Here is a 26,151-nt window from a genome sequence, read left to right on the forward strand (position 1 = left end):
TCACTGCCTGTCTTTGTAAATAAAGATTTATTGAAAAGCAGCCACACTCAGCCATTACATGTTTTCTATGTCTGCCTTTGCACTAAATGGCAGAGTTGAGTATTGAGATAGATATCATTTGGCCTTCAAAGAGGAAAATATTTACTGTCTAATCCTTTGCATAAAGAGTTTACCAGCCCTGGAATAGAGTAAGCAAGGAGAGGGATGAAGAGGGGGTCAGGAGAACAAAGGCCGGCTTGGCACAACTCTGGAGGGTCACAGCAGCTCCAGGCACCCCATCGGATCAACTGTTGGGGCTGCATCCACTTCAGCTTCTCTCTGCCCAGCCCTGCTTTGTTCATTCCCCACCCACAGGAGCCGTTCCCAGAGACTCCGCAACAACCCTACGGCACACAGATCTGTCCCCATCTCAATCTACGACATATAGTCTATGTAACCCACAACATGCATACTTACATAATAATTTTAATTCACCCTAAATATGTATTATAAATACCTCATAATTCATGCATTATGTGACGTAGTCTATAATGGAATATAAATTTTATGTAACGTGTGTATACACACACATATATATATATATATGGTGCCAAAAAATTTATACACACTTTAAGAAAGGAAAACTATTAAAATTATAATATTCAATATATACCGATAACAAAAGATGAATACAAGTCACGTTTGACTTCTGCAATTACAAGAGGTGCTCAAAGTGGTTACCATCAGCCTCCAGACACTTCTGATTATGGCAAACTACTGCTTGAGCAACGTTGACCAAAGTGTCCATTTGTATACATTTTTTGGCACCCCAGTATATATTATTGGAATGAAAATCCAACTAAATAATTACCCTTAATATGTGCAGTGCAGTCTGATATTTCTTATTGTATTCCAGTTCATAAAGAAAACTACAGATATATATATATATATATATATATATATATATATATATATATATAAATATGTATTATAAACATATAAAACCTATTGTATGTGTTATATAACACATGGCTTTTATGTTAATGTCATACATTTTAGATATCTTGTTAGAACAAAAGTTTCGCTTAACAATACTTGCCCTTACCACATGCAGTGCACTCTGTCAGTTCTATTTTATTCTATCTCATAAAAGCATATTCCTATGTATATATTATACAAACATACCTAAAATGGGCCGCCTGGGGCCTCGGTAAAGACTTTGCTTTTTACTCAGAGCGAGGTGGTAGCCACAGGAAGGGTCTGAGCAGAGGAGGGCCGTGAGCTGACATTTTTTACTTCCACAGGATCCCTGCTGGGACAGCCACGTGGGGAGCAGCCTGTGCGGGGCAAAGTAGAAAGCCGCCAGCCCCACAAAGAGGCGACTGTGCTTATCCAGGTGGGAGGTGATGGTAGCTGGGCCAGGCAGACAGTGGAGGTAGGAAGAAGGGGAATTCTGGGCATATTAATATCTCAGAGGTGGAGAAGGCAGGCTTTGCTGAGCAATGGGATGTGGAGAGTCAGCTGATGGCTTCTAGATTTTTGCTCTGTGCACCTAGTAGGGAAATGTTGGCAAATCCTGAGACGGTGAGTGTCCAGCAGAACCAGGTATGAGAAGCTACTGATAGACTGCTCTTCCCTACCCCCTGGTGGCCTCAGATTTGGGTGCCTTCTGGCAGGCGGTTGTTATTCTGGGCCTGGAAAGACAGTCCTCGCCTTTACTAACATGTGACGTCACTGAGTTCATCCTGCTCTGTAACATTCTTCATTTCCTCTACTCCTTCATCAGGGACACTCCTGGTGTCCATTTGGGACAACCTGAAGAAAGGAGGCAAATGGACGTGGAGGGCTTGGACCTGGGACCATGGTCTTAGGGTCCCAGGCAGTCCCAGGCCAGGTTCCCAAAGGTGCCTCTGCCAGGTAAGGGCTGATGTGGATCTGGGGGGCACTGAGGGCTGCGTCACATCCAAGATGCCTGCCTCACTCGGAGGGCAGATCCCCGCACCTTGGTATTTTTTCTAAATTGCGCAGTCTCATCATTAAAGTTCAGCCATTTCGGAGAAACCCAAGTCCTTTTCCTGAAAGGAGTCCTATCTCTAGGCTAGGGGACCTTTGGCAGACCCCTTTCAGGAGTGGCCTGGCCATGCCAGGCTCACTTAGGACCCCTGCTGTGTGGGCACTGCCGTGTCTACTTCTTTCCTCTTGTGACACTGAGCAGTCTGCATGTGTCTCTCACTGGCATGTGCCTTTCCGTAGGGAGATAATCAAGAGCTGAAAGAATTGAATATGTTAAAAAGGCTTATAGCTAATGTAAAAATGACCCCTGAAAGGTCGGAGTGGCAGAGGAACTGTCAACACTTGCAAGCAAACTTGTTTTTAAACCATAGAAGTGCATGATGGAATTTCATTGTTTTAATTTGCACCTTCCCGCTTACCTGTAAATTAGGCATCTTTTCAGCCACTTATTGGACGTGACATTTGTATTGCTTTTGAAAAATGCCTGTTTTAACTGTCTGTCCCTTTAACATGTGCTACTGGTGTGTTTTGTCCTACTGAAGTTTTTCATTTTTAAGTAACCAAATATATTAGTCTTTTTCCTTTCAGGAATTTGTGTTTTCATCCTTGATTTGAGGAGAGCTCCTCTACCTCAAGGATTTATGTCTTCAACTCTACTTTCTTCTAATACTTTATTCAAGGTTTCTTACTATTATTATTAGCTTTAGATGTACAAAACAACATAGTGATTAGACATTTACACACCTCACGAAGTGGTAACCCCAACAAGTCTCCCACTCATCTGACACCATACATTGCTATTACAATACCATTGACAATATTCCCTGTTCCAGTTTTCTTTGTGCTTAAGTCATTCATTGGGATTATTCATTATGTTTTGTTTTGTTTTTTGATGGGTCAGGTCAGGATGTGCGTTCTTCAGTTTTCAAATGAATGTCTCAAAGTGGGTGGGATAATCCATTCTTTCCCTCCTCCCCTGAAACTGGGTGAGCCGCACCCTGTGTTCCCTCCACCAGCGCCTCTTTCTTAGTCTTGTTCTGGCATCACCATTGCGTTTGAATGACAAGAATCTGAAAATAATTTTGGTCCCTTCTAGGCAACTTGGCAGTCTTGTTCTTAGTTTCAAACTTATCTAAAGTTATTCTTGTGCCTTTGCTCCTTGATATGCATTTTAAAAAATTAATAGACCTTTTTGGAGCAGTTTTAGGTTTACAGAAAAATTGAGCAAGAAGTACAGAGTTCCCATATATCCTCCCCCCCAACCCCTTCCCTCTCACATACATCCCTATTTTTAACATCTGGCACTAGTGTGGTATATTTGTTACAATTGATGCATCGATATTGATACATTACTAATACATTATATAGAAACGTAATGTACATTAGGGCTCACTCTTGGTGGTGTACATTCTGTGGATTTGGACAAATGTGTAATGACATGTATCCACCATTAGAGCATGCTAAGAATGGTTTCACTGCCCTAAAATCCTCTGTGCTCCACCCTCCCTTCCCTCAACCCCTGGCAACCTCGGATCTTTTTATTGTCTTCGTAGTTTTGCCAGAATGTCATATAGTTGGAATCATACAGTATGCAGTCTTTTCAGATTGGCTTCTTTCCCTTAATCATGTGCATTTAAGTTTCTTCCATTTCCTTTTGTGGCTTGATAGCTCATTTCTTTTTATTGCTGAACAATATTCCATTGAATGGATGTTCCAGTTTGTGTATCCACTCATCTATTGTTGAAATGAATTTCTGAAACAGCTTCTCAACTTCCTTGAAAAAAAAAAAAAAGCTGTCTTTTTGTTGCAAGATTGATTTGTTTCTTTTGTCTTAGGTGTCCTGTTTCCTCCAGGACCTCTAAGTCCCATAGAGTAAAATAACACTAATAATGTCCATCTACTGACTGCTTAGCACCAGGCTGGGAGGTCAGCGCACTTCATCACAGCCCCACTGAATCCCTCCAAGCCTCTAGGACTGGGGTCTGCTTATTACCCCATGTTAAAAACGAGACGCACCGAGAATTTCGCTGGTGGGACTGACAGCCAGCGTCAGTCTTTCCATGTGGCAGGTGAATGTCATGTATTACCTTCAAAGTTTTTTAGAGGAAGTGCTTTGTGGGGAGAATCTGCCAGTTTAGAGTTGTGCCTTCTAGGCTGAGGTCAGAGCTTGTCTTCCAGACCTTAGCACCCCCAGGATTACCAGGTCCCACTCAAGCAGGAGCACCGCCTCGGGCCATGCGGCTGGATGTTGCCTCACCCTACGTCTGCCTCTCATTTGAGATGCCCGCAGTCACATGGGAGCTGGTGCTCGGCTCGTCGTGCACAGAGCAGGGACAGTGGTAGGGGGTGAAGGCTCTGCTCTCTGCAGCTCCTAAATTACGTTCCCACTGTGTAATAGCACAGGCATGCGGGGTCCTTGAGAAAAGTGAGAAGATTTCAGGTGAGGATGAAGTCCCTCAGCGGGCCCAGCTCCAGCCCCAAGCCCCACCCCCTCGCCACATGTGGTAGCTACTGCTCAGATGACTCCAAACTTGAACAACAATGATAAACGTTCGTTATCTCACACGGTTGCTGAGCTTCGCTGGCTGGTTCTGGCTTGAGGTCTCTCAGGAGGTTTGGGCTGGGGCTGCAGTCATCCAAAGACTTGACGGGGGCTGGAGGGTCTGCTTGCAAGGAGGTTCACTCACATGGCTGGCATGTTGGTTGGGCTGTTGGCCAGGGACCACTCTGTCATGGAGCCTATGTCACTCAGACATGCCTTCATTCGCTGAGTCAGTGAACCCATGACAGTCACAAGTTACTTGGCCAAATCCCAGCCAGCTTGTAGCCTCCAGGCCCTTCCACCCTGTAGCTGGCTGAATGGTGAGTGACCTCCAAAGAGCTCACGTCTTAATCCCTGGCACCTGTGACTGTGGCCTTACATGATAAAAAGTTTTGCAGATGTGATGAAGTTAAAGATCTTGAGATGAAGAGATTTTTCTGCATTATGCAGCTGGGTCCTAAAAGCTGTCACAGTGTGGTCCTGGGGGAGGGAGATTACCCACACACAGGAGAAGGTGATGTGAAGATGGCAGCAGAGATTGGAGTGATGTAGACACCAGCCAAGGAGTGCCAGCAGCCACCAGAAGCTGGAAGAGGCAAGCTGAAAGAAGGGACTTTCCCTTGAGCTCTTGGAGGAAGCGTGGCCCAGCTGACACCTTGGTTTTGGCCCAACAATGCTGATTTTGGACTTCTGTCCTCCAAAACTATGAGAGGATAGCTTTCTGTGATTTTAAGCCATCAAGTTCATGGTAATATGTTACAGTAGGTACAGGAAACTAACACACTCCCACAATCTCTCTGATGGCTTATCTTGAGTAACTGTGATCTCCCAGTTAAAGAAAGGACAAAACTGGGATGGCCAGTTAGCTCAGTTGGTTAGAGTGTGTGCTAATAACACCAAGGTTGCCAGTTTGATCTGATCCCCACATGGGGCACTATGAGCTGTGCCCTCCTTAAAAAAAAAAAAAAAAAAAAAAAAGAAAGGCCAAACCTACTTCACTTTGCTGGGGGTGTGGAGGGCCTGGATTTTCCAGAGACTTCTCGTGGCTTTCTGCAATGTTGCCTGGGGAAAAAAAGTAATTTCTCGGGGCTGGCCGGGTGGCTCAGGCGGTTAGAGCTCCATGCTCCTAACTCCGAAGGCTGCCGGTTCGATTCCCACATGGGCCAGTGGGCTCTCAACCACAAGGTTGCCGGTTCAACTCCTCGAGTCCCACAAGGGATGGTGGGCTCTGCCCCCTGCAACTAAGATTGAACACAGCACCTTGAGCTGAGCTGCCTCCTGGATGGCTCAGTTGGTTGGAGCCTGTCCTCTCAACCACAAGGTTGCTGGTTCCACTCCCACAAGGGATGGTGGGTTGTGCCCCCTGCAACTAGCAACAGCAACTGGACCTGGAGCTGAGCTGTGCCCTCCACAACTAAGACTGAGAGGACAACAACTTGACTTGAAAAAAAAGAGGCCTGGAAGTGCACACTGCTCCCCAATAAAGTCCTTTTCCCCTTCCCCAATTAAAAAAAAAAAAGTAATTTCTCAATTCTGGACGTGGGTATTTTGACAGAACGTTTAAGTAGTTTGTGTCCAAAGAGTAATCACACCTTTACTAGTTCACATTTTATTAAGCAATTTATTTTTTCCAGATTGTTAAAGCTGTTTCTCACCTTGAGTCATTTTCCTTATTGGATATTTCCTTTTTCTTCTAATTTTTTTTTCTTGATTGGGATAAAACAGACATACAGTGAAGTACCTAAACTGAATGAATTCTCACAGAGGGGCATGCACATGTAACCAACGCCTAGATCCAGACAGACAACATTCCAGGGCTCCAGAAGTCTCCCTCCTGCTTCTTCCCAGGCAGCACCCCTCCCAGGTAAACTGCTATTCTGAAATCTATCTCTGTAGATTGGATTTGCCTGTTCCTGGACTTAGTATCACTGGACTCGTATGCAATGTTGTTTTGGACCTGGCTTCTTTTGCTCAGCATAAGATCTGAGAGATCCATCTGTGCTGTTCTGTTCTCTTTTGTTGCCGTGTAATGTTCCATTGTCGACTGTAACACACTTTGTTTACCAATTAACTGATCAAGCAATACTAGCTTATCTCCAGGCTTTGGCTGTTGTGAGCAAAGCTGCTGGGACGACCCTGGTGCAAGGCTTTGGTGGGCACTGTGTGCATTTCTCTTGGGACTATCTAGGTGTGGCATTGCTGGGTCATGGGAAGAGGGTATGTTTACCCTTAGGAGAAACTGCCGGTGTTTTTTGAAGTGACTGTGCCACATGACACTCTCCTCCCGCTCCCTCCCTCGCCCCCAACCCCACTGGTGTGAAAGTTCCACCAGTTCTGCATCCCTGACACTGCTCCGTATTGACAGTCTTCTCTTTTCTCTCTCTTTTCTTTTGAATTGTAACCATTCTGGTAAGTAGGTAGTGGTATCTTATTGTGGGTTTAATTTGTCTCTCTCTGATAAATAATGACGCCCAGCATCTTATAAGTGCTTATTGGTCATCCTTCTTACCTTCTTTTGTGAAGATAATAATTGCATCTGTTCAAGTCTTTTTGTCCATTGTATTAGTTTCCTGTGGCTGATGTAACAAATGACCCCCAACTTGGTGGCTGAACAACAATACATTTATTCTCTTAACAGTTCCAGCGGCCAGAAAACTGAAGTCAGTGTCACTGGGCTGAAATCCACGCGTGGGCAGGGCCGGCTCCCTCTGACTGCTCTAGGGGATGGTCCTTCCTGCCTCTCCCAGCTCACTGTCATCTGTGCCTCCCGCTTCACATGGCCTCTCTGTGTCGGTGTCTTCTCCTCTTCTGTCTCTTATAAAGACACTGTCGCTGGATCCAGGGCCTACCTGGGTAATGTAGGGTGATCTCATCTTGAGATCCTTAAATGAATGACATCTGCAAAGACCCTTTTGCCAAATAAGGCAACACTCAATATGGTCTAGGGATTTATTTGGGTGTGGACATTTCTTCTTCCTTGCCACCTGTCAACTGAAAAAATAATATCGTCTAGGTAGTCTGTCACCAAAAGTTTTATTCGGGAAAAGGAATAAGAAAAAGGAAAAAGCGCTGGCACTCAGCACCTGCACGTGCAGATCTGACAAACTATGTGCACACATTGGCCTGTGTCAGGGAGTCAGGAACCATAGAGTTTTATGAAAAGGAAGTTAGGACCATAGAGTTGGGCTAGGTGGGCTCATGAACTTCCATGAGCTCAGCTCCACCTGAGCCCTCCCAGCCTGATCAGTTTCCTTAAAGTCCCACTTCGTCTTTATGACACCCTTCTACCTACTACAGTAATCAAGTCTCGCCCTGGCCGCCCTGCCTCCCTCTACTGAGGACACTTTAGGTTGCATTTAGGACCCACCTCGATAATCCAAGACAATCTCCCCATCTCCAGATCCTTAATTTAATCACATCTGCAAAGACCCTTTTGCCGTGTAAAGTGAGATTCACGGGTGCTGGGGACTGGGATGTGGACATATTTGGGGCCCACTGTGTAATGTATCACATCCACTTTTTTTCAGGGTGTTCAGTCTTTCTCCCAGTGCTTGTAGGTGATCTTTGCAGAATCTGTGTACAGTCCCTTTCTTTGAGGCGGGGATACTTTCTGGGAAGCCTCTCTTTGGAGCCTTGGGGTGAGAAGATTGGCATGGGGGTTGTGGTCTGTGCTTCCCTGGAGGTCCCTAGTCTGCTCAGTGAATTGTCAGCTGTTTGCTGGACGTTTGAATTCCTGTGAGTAAAGCCTGCTTTTCTTGTCCTTAATGCTTGTTTGTGGTGTCTTCTGTCCTACAAAAGTTTTCCCATTTTAACAAACCAGATTTTCCCATCTTTTCCTTTATGGCTCTTACTTTCCCTCACTTGTTCAGGAAGAGCTACTTCACCCCAAGTTATAAGCATCCCCACCCTAAGAGTAGGGTGATTATGATTCCTAGTTTGCAGAGGAGGAAACTGAGGCACAGAGGAAATGAATCGCTTCCATTTCATATTTCTTACGTTCCAGGCACTGTGTGAAGGATTTTACATATCGTTGAGTCCTTGAACCTCCTTGTGTTGCGGAGGGTCCCCCAAACCACCCTCAGGTTCAACAATTTGCTAGAAGAACTCATAGGACTTAGAAAGTCTGATGTGCATATGTCGCATCCAGCACAACATGGGCAGTGAGGGTGCGAGAAGGGGCGGCTTTGGGTTAAGTTTTAAGAAACATACAGAGACTTAGTGCAGTTAAATCTCAGAAGGCCAGGGGTCTCACAGTTCTCAGAGACTGGAGCCCAGAATAAAGCCAACTGGAGGATTTTATTGATAGGGAGTAGTAGTGTTTTTCTGGCATGGTCTGTGAGACTCACTTATCACATTATAGTGTCGGGATGGTTTTTTTCCGGCAGGCCCCCGCTAAGAGCTCCATCCCCCTCCTATAGGAGCTGTCTCCGGCGGGCACTATAGTTAGAGGCCTCCCCGTCAAAACAATGTTGAACAATCACAGCTGTTAGGGACAGACCTCCCGGCACCCTGGTCAGATTTAACCAATCCATAGCGTCGCAATAGCAATAGCGCGTATCCTCCCAAACCCGGAGGCCTAACCCTATAAAACAAAGCACCCGACCCCAGTAAGTCCCCGGAACAATCCCCCTGAGTCCGCCGGCGTAATAAAGCTGTGTTCTCCCTGATCTCTGCGTGCCGCTTGAGTCTCTCGGTCCTCGTCATTTCTCCGCAACAATAGAAACAACCCAAACCAATTTTTTTTTTTTATTAGTTTCAGGTGCACAAGACAAAGCAAAACTTAGACATTTATCATTTATATCCCTCACTCTGTGTGAACCCCCCTCCCCCATCCACTATCCCTCTGTACGTTCCCCAAATTAATTTTCAAACCCCCATGACCATCTTGTGAACCCAAACCAATTTTGTTGATCTTCAGACAGCTGAAGCAGAAAGTCCTTGAGGTGAGGTATGCAACTCTTTTAAGGGACATATATCATATGTTGAAATTGTTTCACAGAGCTGAGCAGAGAAAGCTTAATCTTACCACTCTCAAGACTTTTCCCCCAATTAGGTGAGAGGGAAGAAAAGTCAGAGCCAGCAGTAGCTTTTCCCAGGCAGGAGGAAGGGGAGACAAGGGCCCTTCCCAAATCTTTCTAAGGTAGCTCATCGGGGGTCTCCATGGGGTTCCGTCTGTCTTGAGTTGTCCCCCTCGTGGGGAATCTTACTCGTCATTGGCCGCAAACCCTCTTTTGGAGACTAAATAGAGAGAAATATACAGTCCCAGAGATGCACAGTCTCACAGACTCTTCTTTCCTTAAGGAATGACATGGGGGGACAGTCTGCTAGACTGTTGTGTGACAACATGCATATAGTTAAAATTTATCACAGTGAAAGGATACAGATTAAAATCAGCAAAGGGAAAAGGCACATGGAGTGAAGTCCAGGAGAGACCAGGTACAGAGGGGAAAACAGTACATGCAAAGGCCCAGAGATGAGAGTGAGAAGGGTATGTGCAAAAGAAAGAAATTTAACGTCCCAGTACTGGAACATACGGGGGTGACAAGATCACCCAAGGCCTGGGGCCACGGAAAGGAGGGTATGGCCCCAGGTCCCTGCATGACTGACAACTGACGACACCGAACAGCCTGGAGTTGGAGAAGTCAGTATGGAAAGGAATTCCATTCCGATCATTTCTTTGTTTCCCAATCATCGTTTTCTACATATTTCAAGGCAGAGCAGACTCATTACGAGAAAACTCAGCAAACACTGAAAAACATAAAATGGAGTGAAAAAAATCATCTGTAATCCCAGTACCCAGAAATAATCATTGTTACCTTTTAGCTGTTTCATGTCCTAAATGTGTATGTACAGAGAAAGAGTTATGCACTATATATAAGTTACACCTATGTACAAAGCAGGAATCAATCCTCTGATGAAGCATTCTGTATTGGTCTTTTAAGCGATCGATAAGGGGTCTCAGAGAGCTTCGTTTAAGCAGCAGTTCCGGAAGGGAGGTGTCCTAGAAAAGGGCACAGCGTGTGCAAAGACCCCCCTGGCCCAGGAAGTGGTGGGAGTGGTAGGAGCAGAGCAGGAGTGGGGCTAGGATGAGCTGGGGGGTGGGGGGCAGATTTGTGCAGGGCCTGAAGGGCCAGGCTAACGCCCCCTTGAGAGCCCTGGGGAGATGTGGGAGGTTTTTCTTTTGTTTGCTTTGTTAGTGGTGTTTCCTGAAGAGAGTTCAGTGCAGATGGCAGTGTGGGCAGGTGTGGGTAGGGTGAAGGGATCTAGGGAGGGGCGCTGAGGCCCCACCCAGCCCGGGACTGGACACAGCAGAGCTGATACCACCCCCAGGTCGCAGAGGGGCACCAGAAGCAGGTCCCAGATGAGCACGTGTAAGAACTGCGTCCTTAGGTCAAGGGTAAGCCCGTTGTGGCTCAGCTAAGGAGGGGGCAGGGGAGACAAGCCCCACCTCTACCTTCTCTCATCCCACCTCTTGCGGGCGCTTCTCTGGAAGGAGATCGCTGTTCTTACTTCTTTCTGCCTGCTCGTTTAAAATATAATCAGCCAATAGGAAAAGAAGGAACAAGAAAGGCCCACATTTCTAGCCTGTTAATGGTACAATTTGCTTTTCATCAAAACCAGATCATAATGTGTGCCTTTCAGTATCATGCTGGTTGCATCTCTGCGTGCGAATGCACACAAATCTAGTCAGCAATTTTCATTTTGTTCTGTAATACATAGAGAAGAAGAAACGAAATACACAGGTCACCACCAACCTAGGTTCAGCCCAGCTTCTCCCAACCTTGCAAATGACCTTGTGAGACCTTTGAAGGGTATGGTGACCCTCGCGTGACTGCCATCTGGTGACTTCTAACCCAGAGAGGAGCCTCTTTCTTTGCTCCCACCCCCAACCCTGCACGTGTTCTTGTGGGATACCTAGGGGACTTCCCATCACACACAGAGATCGGGGCCTAGGAGCGGGTACGGGCTCAGAAGAGGGCAGAATACAAAGGAGCTGCCCCTGATGACTTGCAAAGGGAGAGAACACCCCCTCCCCAGACATGTCACTGTGGGAGCGAGGGGAAGGGACCACAAAACTACAGCCTCCCTCTGGATGAGAACTGTTGTGCATACCCCTCACCTGGTGACAGATAGACTCGGCCCAGAGAGGGCAGGACACTTGTCTGAGGTCACACAGTGGGAAGTTGGGACGAAGCTAAGTTGATGGCACAGAACCCCCTGTCCGGTAGCAGGCCTGCCCCTCCATGGAACTCAGAGCTCCCAGGAAGAAGGGAGAGAAGAACGTGTCTCTGTGGTCCCTGAGCTCAGGTGGACCAGAAGGGGAGCTGCCAGCGGGGCTGGGACCTACCTAGGGTTCCCTAGGTGTATGTCCTGCAGTCTTCAGCCTCTGACTTTTTGGGGTTCATGGGGATGACAAAAAACTTCCCCTTGATTTGGCAGCACCTCTGTGTGGGGCGGTGGAAGGGGTAGAAGTCTCTGCAGCAGCTCCACTTGGAGTCGTTGGGGTCCAGGGCCACACTGCCACACGGTCGCCACCTCTCTTCTCTCAGCACCAACAACTCACCTGGGGCCAGATAGCTCAGCGTGAGGCCTGGACAGTCCTGGGCGGAGAGCCTTCTCCTGCGCCTTATCTCCCTTGCATCCATTCCTCTCTTGTTTTTAATACCTTTCTTAAGCTAGATTTCACATATCAGACAATTAACACATTTATAGTGTACAGTTCAGTCGTTCTTAGTTGAAGGCTTGTGCCATTATCACAGTCAATTCTAGAACATTATCATCCTAAAAAAAAAACCTGTATCCATTAGCAGTCACTCCCCATTTCTCCCAACCTCGCCCCACCCCAGCCCTGGGCAACCACCAATCTACTTACTATGTGTATAGATCTGCCTATTCTGGATACTGACTGCACCATTTTCCATTCCCGCCAGCAGCACATAAGAGTGCTGGTCTTCACCAACATTTGTTATCTGACTTTTTTATTATAACCACCCTATTGTGTGGGAAGTGGTATCTCCTTGTGGTTTTTTATTTCCATTTTCCTTCATCCATTGATCATTGACCCAGAACCTATGTCAGATGTCCGGTTTGCCTAAGTGCCAAAGCAGTCCTGCCCCCTTTCCTCTGGCTGCCTCCTTTCTCACCCACCTTCTTTCTGGCGCAGGGGGTGGGATTTGCACTCAGTTCCCAGGCCCTCAGTGGGCTCCTGACCTTGTGGGCAGCATTACCAACCACTCACCTTGGGCACTGCCCAGGTCACAGCCAAAGAAATGCATATAACCTGTAGTCCTAAAAGGGATCAACCTCACTCAGGTTACCAAATGACAGTGAGTGGGACAGTGAGATGGCCCTGTCTACTACCCATGAGATGGCCAAAATAATCAAGTCGATTCCAGGCCCCAGGAACTGAGGGTGTGGACACCCTCCTGTGACAGAACAGATCAGGGTGTGCAGGCATGAGGTCAAGCATATTTCAGTAGGCAGCGCACATCCGCTGCGGGGGCAGGCGGCAAGCTTCCAGGGCAAGCGGCGAATTCCAGGGCAAGGAGACACTTGTCCCTGCCAATTTCCATTCTTGCTCACACTATCCGAGGTGAATTAGCGTCACCTCCCTCACTTAGAGTTCTCAGCCCCAGGATTTGGAGCTGGTTCACCTCTTCTTGGTTCGTTCTATTCTTTTCATCCCTCACGCCCTCACTGTACTTACCTGGTCCTCGGGCTCCTGTCAGGGCTGAAACTAATCACCTCATGTTAGGAGTTTGCTTCAAAAATTAGAAGACAGAGGACTCCTCAGCTACAGGTAAGAAGAGTTCAAGCTCCTTTCTCCCTCGCCTGTGCTGTGTGGCCTCAGGCAATGAACTTCACCCCTCTGAGCCACACTTTTTCCATCCCTAAAAGGGCCTCTTCTGCTTCATGGGGGTGTCACTCAGCCTGAGGGTGGCTCTAAGGTGGGGGGTACCAAGTGGTGTTGACAGAAGGGAGTTTTAACAGAAACCTTCTCCAGCTGGGCCTACGGTGAGATGGGACTCTTGACTTTGGCTTTTGACTCAGCCAATTACTCCTCCCTCCCAGCCCAGCAGATGCCCCATTTCTGCTCCCTCCCTATGCCCCAGCACCCACATTCAGCACAAGGGGCTGGCACGGGATCCTCACAGGGCCCCCTCCCCCAAATCCCCAGAGGTGGGAAATGAGTCAGAATGCAGCCCTGAGGCTGGCATTTCAGCTGAGCAGGAGCACAGAAGTGGAAGTTTTGCCCCTCACTACTGCCCGGCCACCTCAGAGGCCAGACTTCCCTGTACGCCACACCCATACTCACCTTTGAAGGGATGGGGACTTCCGTGCACCAATGAGAATGGCAGGAGGACGAAAACTGTAGGGGAGAGAGGTGTGAGGGTTGGGGTCCCAGCTGGAGGAGGCGGATGGTGGGAGGCCCCGGGGTGTGGGAGGTGTACCTGACAAGGTAAGGAGTCCGGGTACTCCCTGCTGGCACTGGTCCTGGGCTCTGGCCTGCATCTTGCTGCCTCTGGCTGGCACACGTTTATGAAGGCCACAGTGCCTGGGGAAGACAGTTTATAAATCCTGCAGTATGCTAATGAGGTAACTGCGTGGGATGGGACTGGCAAAAATTTAGACAGGGTTGTGATCAGACTTTCCCAACTCTCTGGGAGGGGAGATATCTGGAGAAAGCATTCAGTCCTGTAGCCAGTGATTTCATTATTCTCACCTGCTTGACACACTCCCTGGCAGGCCGGCACAGTTGAAGGGCCAGAGAATGAAACGGTGGTTTGTTTTATTTTGTTTGACATTAACAGGTGGAAGAAATTTATTCAAATTAAATGTTTTAAGTGAGAGGGCTGAAAATGAGAAGGATAAAAAATAAGTGCCATTTCTGGGGCGGTGGGTTAGCTCAGCTGGTTAGAGCGCGGTGCTCTTAACAACAACGTTGCCGGATAGATCCCCACGTGGGCCAGTGTGAGCTGCACCCTCCACAACTAGATTGAAACAACTATGTGACTTGGAGCTGAGGGGTCCTGGAAAAACACAGATAAATAAATAAATAAAATTTTTAAAAGTGCCATTTCAATATGAGCGACTTAGATGTGTACCCTCAAAAGCTCAGAAGGCTACAGGTGGCTTTCTTCATTTAGTGGATAACTGAGAATAGAACAGATAGAGTGCAACCTACAACCTGCATTTTTAACTAACTACTCTGGGTATTAGACTTAGATGGGAAAAGAGAGCACTAATGAACAAAAACAAGTCTATTAATGGGTTGGGAGGGGGAGCGGGGGATCATGATTTTCTGTTTAAAGCAGTTAAAGCAAAAGTTGACTTATGTGACTTAAAAGGGAAATACTGTAAAACTCTGGCTTCAAGATTTCTCTCTACGTCATCAGATTTTAGATACTTGACTTTCATGACAATTCAAAGGGGATAATTTTTAACAGTAGTTGTGGGGACAGAGTCCCGGACCTCCCAGGCTCTGGGCGGCGGCGTGATAGTGAATGACCGTCAACTGTGATTGGTTTGCCATCAGCTGTAACTGGTTAGCCAATTGGCTACTGATGTAAGTGCCAGGGCTGCGTTGATTGGTTGGTTGGTTGGCAGGCAGAGAAGTGAATGGCGGACTGCGTTCGTCTTGCCCGGCAGTCAGAGAGAATATAGTGGTGTGACTCCCCTATACATGGCTCCGTGAGTGTTTCTTTTTGGCCTAGCCGTGTCCTACGTTCTTACGTGGGGAGCGGGACCAGAGGCCCCACAGGCCTGCCCGCACGACAGTAGTTCTGATTACATTCAGGAAATAATCACATGTGTAAACTTTTAGTCAGTAGCAGCAAAACTGTCCCCTCCCTCATGGGAGACGTGGGTGCAAAGGGACGTGGTCCCTTTCTCAGCTTTCTCTGGAAACGCGTTCTGATTCATACAGAAAGAATAGAATCTCTGTACTCCCTTCTAGACCTCGCCCTCTTGGTAACTTTTATAATGAAACTGTAATAACATTTTCTGGGCATTCTGTGAGTCCTTCTGGCAAATTATTGAACCTGAGGGGGTTGTGGGAGTCCCTGGATTTGTAGCCAGTCTGTCAGAAGTGCATGTGGCCTGGGAGCCCCACTTGTGGCTGCTGTCTGGGATGGGAGGCAGTCTTGTGGGACTAAGCCTTTACCTTGGGGAGTCTGTACCTACTCGGGTGATTATGGTCAGAATTGCATTATAGTACACCCAGTTGGGGGTGAAACAGAGCTATACCTAAGCTAATTTCTCCAAATTAGCTTTTCTTTTTAAATTGTGGCAAGAAATACTTAATATAAATTGATTATTTTAACTATTTTAAGTGTACAGTTCAGTGGCATTTAATACATTCACAATGTTGTGCAACTGTCACCACCATCTATTTCCAGAACTTTTTCATCATCCCAAACAGAAACTCTGACCTCCTTAAACAATCTAGTTACCTTTTTCTGCAATTATTTTTAACCTTTTAAACCGCAATTACTTTTGCACCAACATGATAAAACACTTAGGAAGTGCAATTGGGGTTCTTTGTTCTTTTGATTATGGTTTATTCTAGTGGATGTGAAATGGTATCTCATTGTATTTTTTAAACAAGATTTTTATTAGGGCCGGCCCAGTGGCTTAGGCGGTTGGAGCTCCGTGCTCCTAACTCCGAAGGCTGCCGGTTCAATTCCCACATAGGCCAGTGGGCTCTCAACCACAAGGTTGCTGGTTCAATTCCTGGACTCTGGCAGGGGATGTTGGGCTCCGCCCCCTGCAACTAACAACTGGCAACTGGACCTGGAGCTGAGCTGCACCCTCCACCACTAAGACTGAAAGGACAACAACTTGACTTAGGGGGAAAAAAAGTCCTGGAAGTACACACTGTTCCCCAGTAAAGTCCTGTTCCCCTTCCCCAATTAAATTAAATTAAATTTAAAAAAAAGATTTTTACTAAAATACAGCTAACATACAATATTATATTAGTTTCAGGTGTACATCATAGTTATTCAACAGTACCCACCTGGCACTATACAGTTATTACCACATTACTGATAATATTCCCTGTGCTAAAGTGATCACTATGTTACGTCCAGCAACCACCTGGCACTGTACCCGCTATCACAGTATTATTGACTGTATTTCTATGCTGTATATTACATCTCCAAGACTTACTTGTTTTATATCTGGAACTTTGAACCTCTTATTCTTCTTTGTCTCTTCCCCCTTTTAAATTTTTCAATTAGAGTTGACATTCAATATTATTTTATATTATTTCAGGTATACAGCATAGTGGTTAGACTCGTTGTGGGGTTTTTTTGTTTTGTTTTATTATTGGGGAACAGTGTGTTTCTCCAGGGCCCATCAGCTCCAAGTCATTGTCCTTCAATCTAGTTGTGGAAGGCGCAGCTTAGTTCCAAGTCCAGTTGCCATTTACAATCGTTAGTTGCAGGGGGCACAGCCCACCATCCCATGGGGGAATTGAACCCGCAACCTTGTTGTTGAGAGCTCCTGCTCTAACCAACTGAGCCATCCGGCCACAAGACTCATTGTAATTTTGATTTGCACTTTCCTGATGGCTAATGTGTTGAGCATCTTTTCATGGGCTTATTGACCATTTGTATATCTTCTTTGTTGAAATGTCTATTCAAACCTTCTGCCCATGTTAATTGGGTTATTTATCTTCCTATTGTTGAGTTTTAAGAGCTTTTTGTATGTTATGGTTTCAAGTCCTCTATCAGATACACGATTCACAAATATTTTCTCCCAGTCTGTGGCTTGCTTTCTCAGTTTCTTAATGGTGTAACATTATTTTTCTAAATAACTTTTGAGGTATAATTTACATGCAGTAAACTGTACCTATTTTTGTAAAAAGCTGTACTTATTTTAGGTGTTCAATTTGATAGGTTTTATCAAATCATAGCTTAATTTATAGATTGTGATCACAGGTATACTCCATGAAACCACCACCACTGTCAAGATACAGATATTTTCATCACCCCCCAAATTTCCTTGTGTTCCTTTGCAGCCCATCCCTCCTGCCACCCCTGCACTCAGGGAACCACTGACCTGCTCACTGTGCATTCATCAGAAAAAGTTTTTTCCAAATGGCCAAAAATAATACTCTTTAAAACAATATTTTATGTTGAATTGTGAAATGTTGCAGATATAATATAATGAACACCCATGTATCTACCACTTAGAATTAATAGATATGAACATTTTGCCCTATTTGCTTTGACTTTCTCCCCTTTTTTAGGAGGTAAAGCTAGACACCCCATTCTCCCTCCCTCCCCTCATCTGACCTGAAGTTGCTGAGTATTAGTCCATGTGAAATGTTATACTTTTCCTATATATGTCTATCTATAGTGAATGCATTTTTTTTTGTTTTTATCACCATGTACATATCTTCTGGAACTTGTATTTCTTTACTCCACATTATGTTTTGGGGATTTTTCTGTGTTGAACTACGTAAAACTCACTCATTCTTTTCATTATTTTTCCTTTGCAAACCATGAGATTTATTAGTCAAGAAACATTTCAGAGTTGTTGTCAGTTGGCAAAAGCTTGCCTGTTGGTATGAGACACTGCTGGAGAAGTAAACATGAGTGAGTTCACCATTTTTGCTGTTTTCTTTTAACTATTGTGCTGGACAGTCATAGCTTAATTTATAGATTGTGATACGAAAATCCTCCTCAATTTTAGGCTGACTTTTCCTTTTGAGCCTTGACCTTTAAGGGACTGTTTAGATGTATGGACATAATTGACTTATGGAATTTGACTTTTCAAAAAAATATATGGTATAAAAACACAGACTATAAAATTGTATTATAAAAATATAAAAGACACTATTAACCATTCATCAAATTTTGTTTTTTGAATAAGAAAGAAATGTGCTGTTGTTGTATCTTTGAGTCTCCTTAACAAGGCCATGGTCGTGCCCCTCCCTCTCCGATTTTGAGTGGGGACTGGACTTTCTCGGGCCTGGATCCTGAATCCATTTATCTTCTGACTGACCCTCAGTGACCTCTTGGAGAGTTGGAATAGAGAGTTCAAGATTCCATCACTTGATGTAAACTGATTTCCATGGAACTTGGATTCATATTTTTTATCTTCATTGGTTTGTTTGTTTTCTCCTTTCTTCTGCTTAAAGAAGTCATTTTAGGGGCCGGCCCGGTGGCTCAGGCGCTTGGAGCGCCTAACTCTGAAAGCTGCTGGTTCGATTCCCACATGGGCCAGTGGGCTCTCAACCACAAGGTTGCTGGCTGGACTCCCACAAGGGATGGTGGGGCTGTGCCCCCTGCAACTAGCAATGGCAACTGGACCTGGAGCTGAGCTGCGGCCTCCACTACTAAGACAACAACTTGACTTGGGAAAAAGTCCTAAAAATACACACTGTTCCCCAATAAAGTTCTGTTCCCCCTCCCCAATAAAATCTTTTTTTAAAAAAAGCTAATAGACCAAAGCTCACATCAACCAATGAAGGCAAGTTTTCTTCAACATCTTCCCCCCAGGGCTAGACAAGCCATGCTGCAGCTGAGCAGTTTTAAAGCTGGCGTGGGGGGAGGTAGGAAGCCTCGTGCCTCCTCATCCCTGGGAGGCAGCAAGGAGCACGTTCTTAGGGCGGCATCCCTGCAAGACAGATAAGCAGTGAGAACAACTTCATGGCGGTTCTTCATAAGCCTCCTGTGCTCTCCTGGCCCAGAGGATAAGCGTGTTCCACCACAACTGACGTTCGCTGCACTTAACTCTTGCTGTGTGTCCCAGGCGGAGACGTGAAAGTACCAGGGAACTTGAAGCATCTCCGTAAACCTACCAAACATAAAAAAATAAAAATAGCTCCTGGAACTAATCATTGACTTTGGAAAGACTGTAGGATGCAAACGCAACATGCAAACAATCAAGTGTTTCTTTACACTGACATTAACAATTAGAAATTGAAATTTAAAAGAAGAATCCCATTTACCCCCAGCCCCCATTGAAATAGGGATGAGTCAATAAAACATGTACAGGACGTACATGCAGGAAACTACAATGGATGAGAGAAATCAAAGAGGAAATAAATAAATAAGGAGACTTATTTACATAGTGACTTAAATTGAGGTATAAATATAATTAAAATGTCATTTTTCCCTAAATTGATCTACAGATTTAACATAATTGCCATCAAGATCCCAGCAGGAATTTTTGGTGATTCAGACAAGCTAATTCTAAAATTTTTATTGAAAGGCAAAGCATACTACAATAGCCAAAACAATTTTGGAAAAAAAAAACAATTGGGGGACCCATGCTACCAATTTAAAGAATTACTATAAAGCCACAGTAGTCAAGACAATGTAGTGTTGGCAAATGGATAGACAGATAGATCAGCAGAATGGAATATAGGCTAGAAATAGACCCACACAAATATACACAAAGATGCCAAGGGAATTGGAGAATTAGAGTCTTTTCAATAAATGGAAGTAGAAGCATTAGGCATTCATATATTGGGGGGGGGTGAGAATCTATAATTATACCTCACATTTTATATTAATACAATGTTTAACTCCAAATGGATCCAAATGTAAAATCAAAACTACAAGTATTCTAGAAGAAAATCATGGAGAAAATATTAGTGGTCCTGAGACATGACATCAGAAACAGAATCCATAATGGAAAATATTGATAAATTGCACTTGTCAAAATTTAAAATATTTTGGGGGAAATATTTGCACATCACCTATCTGCCATAGGACTTGTATCCTGAATACGCAAGACTATGAAAAGTAGATATCAGGATATACAAGGACATGAAAAACTCTCAAAAGTAAACAGTAAGAACACAAAGAATGAGCACAGATGGGGAAAGGTGAGCAGCACTTTGCAGAGGATTACAGATGGCAGATGAGCACACGAAAGATGCTCAAGCTCGTTAGCCATCAGGGAACTGCAAGTTAAGACCACAATGAAATGCCTCCTCCCATCTATCAGAATGGTTAAAATTAACAAAATATTGACAATACTAAGTGCTGACAAGGATGCCGAGACACCGGACCTCTCACACGTTACTGCTGGAAATGCAAAATGGTCCAGCACTCAGAAAAACAGTTCGGCAGTTTCTTATGGTAACTTTTCTAACCATATTGGGGCTTTCCTACCCCGATAAACTTTAATTTAAAAAAATTAAAGATTCACTTATCATATGACTCAGCACTCACACTCCTGGGCACTTATCCCAGGGAAACAAAAACTGATATTCTCACAAAATATTTACATGAATAGTCATCACAGTTTTATTTGTAATAGCCCCAAACTATAAACAACCCAAATGTCCATCAATAGATGAATTGCTAGAGAAGTTGTGAACTATCCATACGATGAAACACTCCTCAGCAATTCAAGGAACGAAATACTGACAACATCCAACACTTGGATCACAAGGTCATTTTCCCTGGTGAAAGAAGCTAGTCTCAAAAGATTATGTGTGGAGTACTTCCATTTATGTAACAATCTGGGAAAGGAGAATCTATAAAGATAGAGAATAGACTGTGGTTGCCAGGGCTTAAGTGAAGATGCGGGGGGGAGGTGTGACCACAAAAAGACCTCATCAGGGTGTGTGTGTGTGTGTGTGTTTGTTTGTTTGTTTGTTTGTTTTTGGGGGGTGAAGGAACTGTTCTGAGGAGAAACGATGTCTATAGAGTCTGACAACCAGAAGGGCTTTGTACACGTGGACTATTGTTATTGCCCGTAGTCGTCACTTTTACCTTCCATCTAGAAACCTCAAATAACCAGTCCATTTATGAAGTTAAATGAATTTCTCTCTCAGTTTACAGGGCACTGGTATTCCTCACTATGTAAATTTATACAATGAATATATTTGATAGACACACTTGACATTGTTGAGCCAAAAGAGATAACGTGAATCACTGTTGTCATGTACAAGCGTGTGAGAGTTTTGAGTTGGGCAGGAGTCCTGGTAGGAGGCTGATGGGTCCTGTGTCAGCTGTTCCTCTGACTGGATTCCGTCTTGGGCTTGTCTATACGTGTGGCGCATTCTGTGTCACCTTCCCTGCACTTCCCTGAGTGGTTAACCCTGCAAGGATCCCAGGGGTGCATCTGTCGTACCTGGTGGCACCAACTGCACACTCGGGTCCAATTTAGAAATAGGTTATGGGCAACTCTAAGTCTCTTACCTAAGTAGCACTATGGGAAGTTACAGTGTTGACCAAAAGAACACACAGGTTTCTCATTAAACTTTTCTTCTGAAGGTTTTACGATGTGTGCAAAAGTCACCTGGATCTTTTCTCATCAACATGTGGGAATTGTCTCCACCCAGAACAAACTCCTAGGAAATGTCTGATTATGCTCATTACTGCACTGCAGAACCAAAATGTTCAATTTTAAAATGTAGTCAGCAAAATAAATAAATAAATAAATAAATAAGAAAAATAACTGAATCGTACACTTTTTCTTTCAACTTCCAAGATCATTTTTCCTAGAATCTGGATACAATTAACTGTAGCAAGACAGTGCTCAATATTCCTTAAACCCCGTTTTAGGTTCTTTGAACTCCCTCAGTATTTGTAAATGTGAAAATCACATTCTAGTAACTGGAAAACTAAAATTTGATATACCAACAAATTTACTTAATATTGATGTAACAATACAAAATTTTATATGCAACACTCAGACTTTAATATTACAGAACCTGGCCTTTGTAAACTACCTTACACATCAACAAAGTTACTCTTTGCTTATCTGTCCTAACTTACGAAGTGCTGCACCAACAGACCCCCTCCCATAGCTTTTTACTGTGTAAACAGATGATTCCTCCCCTCAAGACAAGGAGAAAAAAACCAACGTTCCCACCCAGAAAAAAACGTTAACCCGAAATCATCATATCCTATAGTTTCAGCGGATGTAACACCAGAAATATTACGATGCATTGTAATCATTAACAGTGGGTTGCATTATAGGAGAAGAACCACAAAGTCGGGAAACCCCAATCTTTCTTCATTGTGTTAATTTTACCAACTCAGTCAGTCACTGAGAGACTCTTTGAATTTTCATTTGAAGGCGTCTAGACTAGCACTATCCTCTAGAACTTTCTGCAATGGCCCTTTATCTGCACTGTACAATATGGGAGCCACCAGCCACACGGGGCTACTGAACATTTGAAATGCAGTCAGTGAAACTGAGGCATTTTATTCATTTTATTTAATTTTAATTAATTAAAATAGCCAGTGTGTCCAGTGCCTGCAGTATTGGACAGTATATTAGGAGAGAATCTCAGGGTTCTTGACCAGGCCCCAAGGTCCTCCAAGATCTGCTCACCTGGAAAACAGTTCTGAGCTACGGCTGAAGTCGGCAGGTCCTGGGAGAGCTCTGGGTTCCAGGGACTCATTTGGTTCCAATCTCTCGGGCTCTTCCAAGGTGTATTTTTTCGAAACTTCAGCTGCACCTGTCCCAGGTGATCCAAGCAGTGAGGTGCCCCTGGATCAGACCTCACGACCCCAAAGGCCTCACTAGGTTCCTTCTCCTAAGGGGTGACTACGACCATCACAGACCCGACAGATGGGGCGAGTCCATCCTACAGCTGTAACTTGCCCCATTACATCCAACTCCCCCTGCAGTGCACGATTGTCATACTATTATAAAGCCTTTAAATAGCCCCCAACATTGCAGGGGATTTTTGTGCTAGTCATTTTTTTAAATATGGGCATTTAAAATAAAGCATGATTTTGAAAACTCTTTTTGCCTTGCTTTATTTTTCAATATGCAGCTTCCTTAGAAGACAGAAAAGAGGCAAACACTTCTGGGCTCTGTGAAGTAAACCATATTGCAATGCGGCAATGAGCCTCGATCTCCTCACCTGTAGAAGATGCAGTGACTGTGCTTCTTACTGGTGACCATTCCGTGTGCCATGTTTTGACCTGATTAATAGTCTGGGAAGTAGTTTTAGTATCAGTTAGGAGCCCTGCCTACTGGACCAAGCCTTGGGAAAATTGAAGCAAGTCTTCTGTCAAGTAGTGCCTGGGACGGATGTGTTCCTTGAATGTAAATTGTGCACCATGGAGATGGTGGTGAGATATGTACTTTACGCTACTTAGAAGGAACAAGGGTGTTCAGCCAGTTTACTCTGATAAGCATAGAGCCACCACCTACTGCTCAAGGGCCGAGTGATCTATAATTTCCCACTTACTTCAGAGGATAACCACTGCTGGTGCCAGGTTAAAGTACCTGGTTAAAGTGTGTGTGTATATATATATATATAGTCACAGGATGTGGAGTACAGCATAGGGAATAGAGTCAATGGAATTGTAACAGCTACATATGATGTCAGAGGGGTAGTAGATTGCTGGTAGATTGAGTTATCACTTTGTGTAACTGTCTAACTATTACATAGTTTTGTACGCCTGAAACTAATTTTAAAAAAAAGAGAGACATAAACCATATGGTATTGGCTGGGGACTGGGTGGTGGGCAGACACTGCAAGATCCTACAAGGGACAGTTCATGAAAGTTAGATGGGCCTCAATATGACTCCTGGTGCAAGCTGGGAGGACGGGGGGAAATTATAATGGAAGCTGAGAAAAAGTATATCATATAGTAGCAAAACTTTGGTGGCACTGATTCCTGAGGGAACATTTACAATAGTAAATATACCTAACAAACTGGTAGATTTGAGTTAAGACTATTTCTAGAGAGAATATTGAATGTACCAGTTGGGTATTTTTAGCCACTGTTGACTAAAATATAATATTGACTAGGTGTTTCATCACCAAAGAAGATTTATTCAGGAAAAAGAAAGGTTGCAACCCAGTGCATGCAGACATGGCAAGTCACTATGGCCTGCATTTCAAGATGGAGGGGTATTTATAGAAGAGACATGGAAGTTAGAACCGTAGAGCGTTATTGTAAACAGAGTTCTTCCTGTAGGGCTCTCACGATTTAGTAGAGCTAGAGAACTTCCCTAAGCCCTTCTTCTTCCCATAAACCCTCCGGACTGATTATGTTTGCTTAAAGTTTTAGTTTATCTTTATCACCACATATGATAAGAGTAAATATATGAGATGTAGGGAGAGAGAGAGAGTTCAGTTTTCAAGCAAATTTTAGGTTATGTATCTAGAACTACCAGGACGAACTGAGTTCAAAAATAAAACTGCCTCTTCAAATTGCAAGATTCCCAAATTGAAACCAGATTCCTGGCAAAGATCAAATCCAGGGTGAGGCTGTTATATTCTCTTTAAGACCTCAGAAATATCCATGGTGATGCCACATAAAACCCTCAACAAAACAGAATGCCCTCTAAGTATCTCAAGGTCATACCTCTTGGACCCGGCCAAATAAACTAAAGGGCATTTCTCTTAAGATTCACAGGAGATCTTTGCATGTCCTGAATCTGAGTTCCTCGTCAGATAGGTGATTGCAAGTGTTTTCTCACAATCTAGAACTTGCCTTTTCTTGCTCTTGCTGGTGTCTTTTGAGGAATGAAAGTTCTTAATTTCAGTGTATTCCACTGTGTCAAACTTTTTCTTTATACCTACTCCTTTTTATGTTTTGTTTAACAAATACCACCCAGCTCAAAGTTGTGATGATATTTTTCTCTGTTTTTTTAAATAAAAGTGTTATTTTTGTGCCTCTCACATTTTGATCTGTAATCCCTATGGAATTGACTTTTGTGTAAAATGTGAGGTAAGCGTCAAGATTTATTTATTTTTCTCTATGGAAAAAGGAATTTGCTTAGACTTTGATTGGTATTGTATCAAATCAGTGGATGAATTCAAGGAAAATTGATATTTTTACAACACAGTTGATTCCAATCCACTACAAATTTTTCATGCAGAGATTTAAGAAATTAGCAACACACCCCAACCTGCATTATGAAGCCAGTATCACTATGACACCCAAACCCGACAAGAACTTTGCAAGAATGAAAGTCCAACTCTCTCACGCACAAAGACATAAATGTCCATAATAAAACAAGCAAATCAAATCCAACAATATCCAACAATATATAAAAAAGAAAATATATTATTTCAGAAATCCAAGTGTGTCTTAACATTTTGAAAAATTAGTCCATGTAATTCACTATATTTACAGGAATAAAAAGAAAAAATGACTTATCCTTTAGATAGGTTAAGAAAAGTAATTAATAAAAATCAACACCAATTCATAAAAGTAAAACTAAACTCTCAGAAATCTAGGAATAGATGGGACTTCCTTAATTTGATAAAATTCTAAAGCAATTATCATGCTTTCTTCCTTGATAACAAAAGGAGCCAAGGAATAAAGGGCAAAAGAATTGGGAAGGAAAAAAATGGTTCTAAGTTGCAGCTTATCAGGTATGTACAGTTTAAAGAATCTGTAGACAAATTATAAGAACTAATAAGAATAAGAATTTATCGAGGTCCCCGGATTTAAGGTCAATATATAGAAATCAATTTATTCCTATCATCAGTACCAGTAACAAACAAACAGAAAAAGAAATTTTACAATGATGCCATCAAAATGGTATAAAACAATATCTAATACATGCAAATTAACTGAACTAAATATATACAAAACCTCTATTCAGTGAACTACAAAACATTATTGGGATAAATTTGAAAAGACCTAAATAGAGATACCATGTTCATGGATTTG

General features: G+C 43.8%; 1 protein-coding gene and 1 long non-coding RNA gene across 2 annotated transcripts in view; one reads left to right on the forward strand and one right to left on the reverse strand.

The window, feature by feature from the left end:
- Positions 1 to 26,151, forward strand: part of OPA3 (outer mitochondrial membrane lipid metabolism regulator OPA3) — a 74,581-nt gene that overhangs the window by 42,271 nt on the left and 6,159 nt on the right. The gene's annotated exons all lie outside the window — the stretch shown is intronic.
- Positions 9,267 to 14,826, reverse strand: LOC141567433 (uncharacterized). Its single transcript, XR_012490016.2, has 4 exons — positions 13,987 to 14,826; positions 13,851 to 13,904; positions 11,883 to 12,098; positions 9,267 to 10,282 (listed from the first exon to the last, which is right to left on the reverse strand). It is a non-coding gene; the product is annotated as an uncharacterized LOC141567433 (long non-coding RNA).

Source organism: Rhinolophus sinicus, chromosome 8, assembly GCF_057876585.1.
Source record: "Rhinolophus sinicus isolate RSI-liver-muscle chromosome 8, RSI-T2T, whole genome shotgun sequence".
NCBI lineage: Eukaryota > Metazoa > Chordata > Mammalia > Chiroptera > Rhinolophidae > Rhinolophus > Rhinolophus sinicus.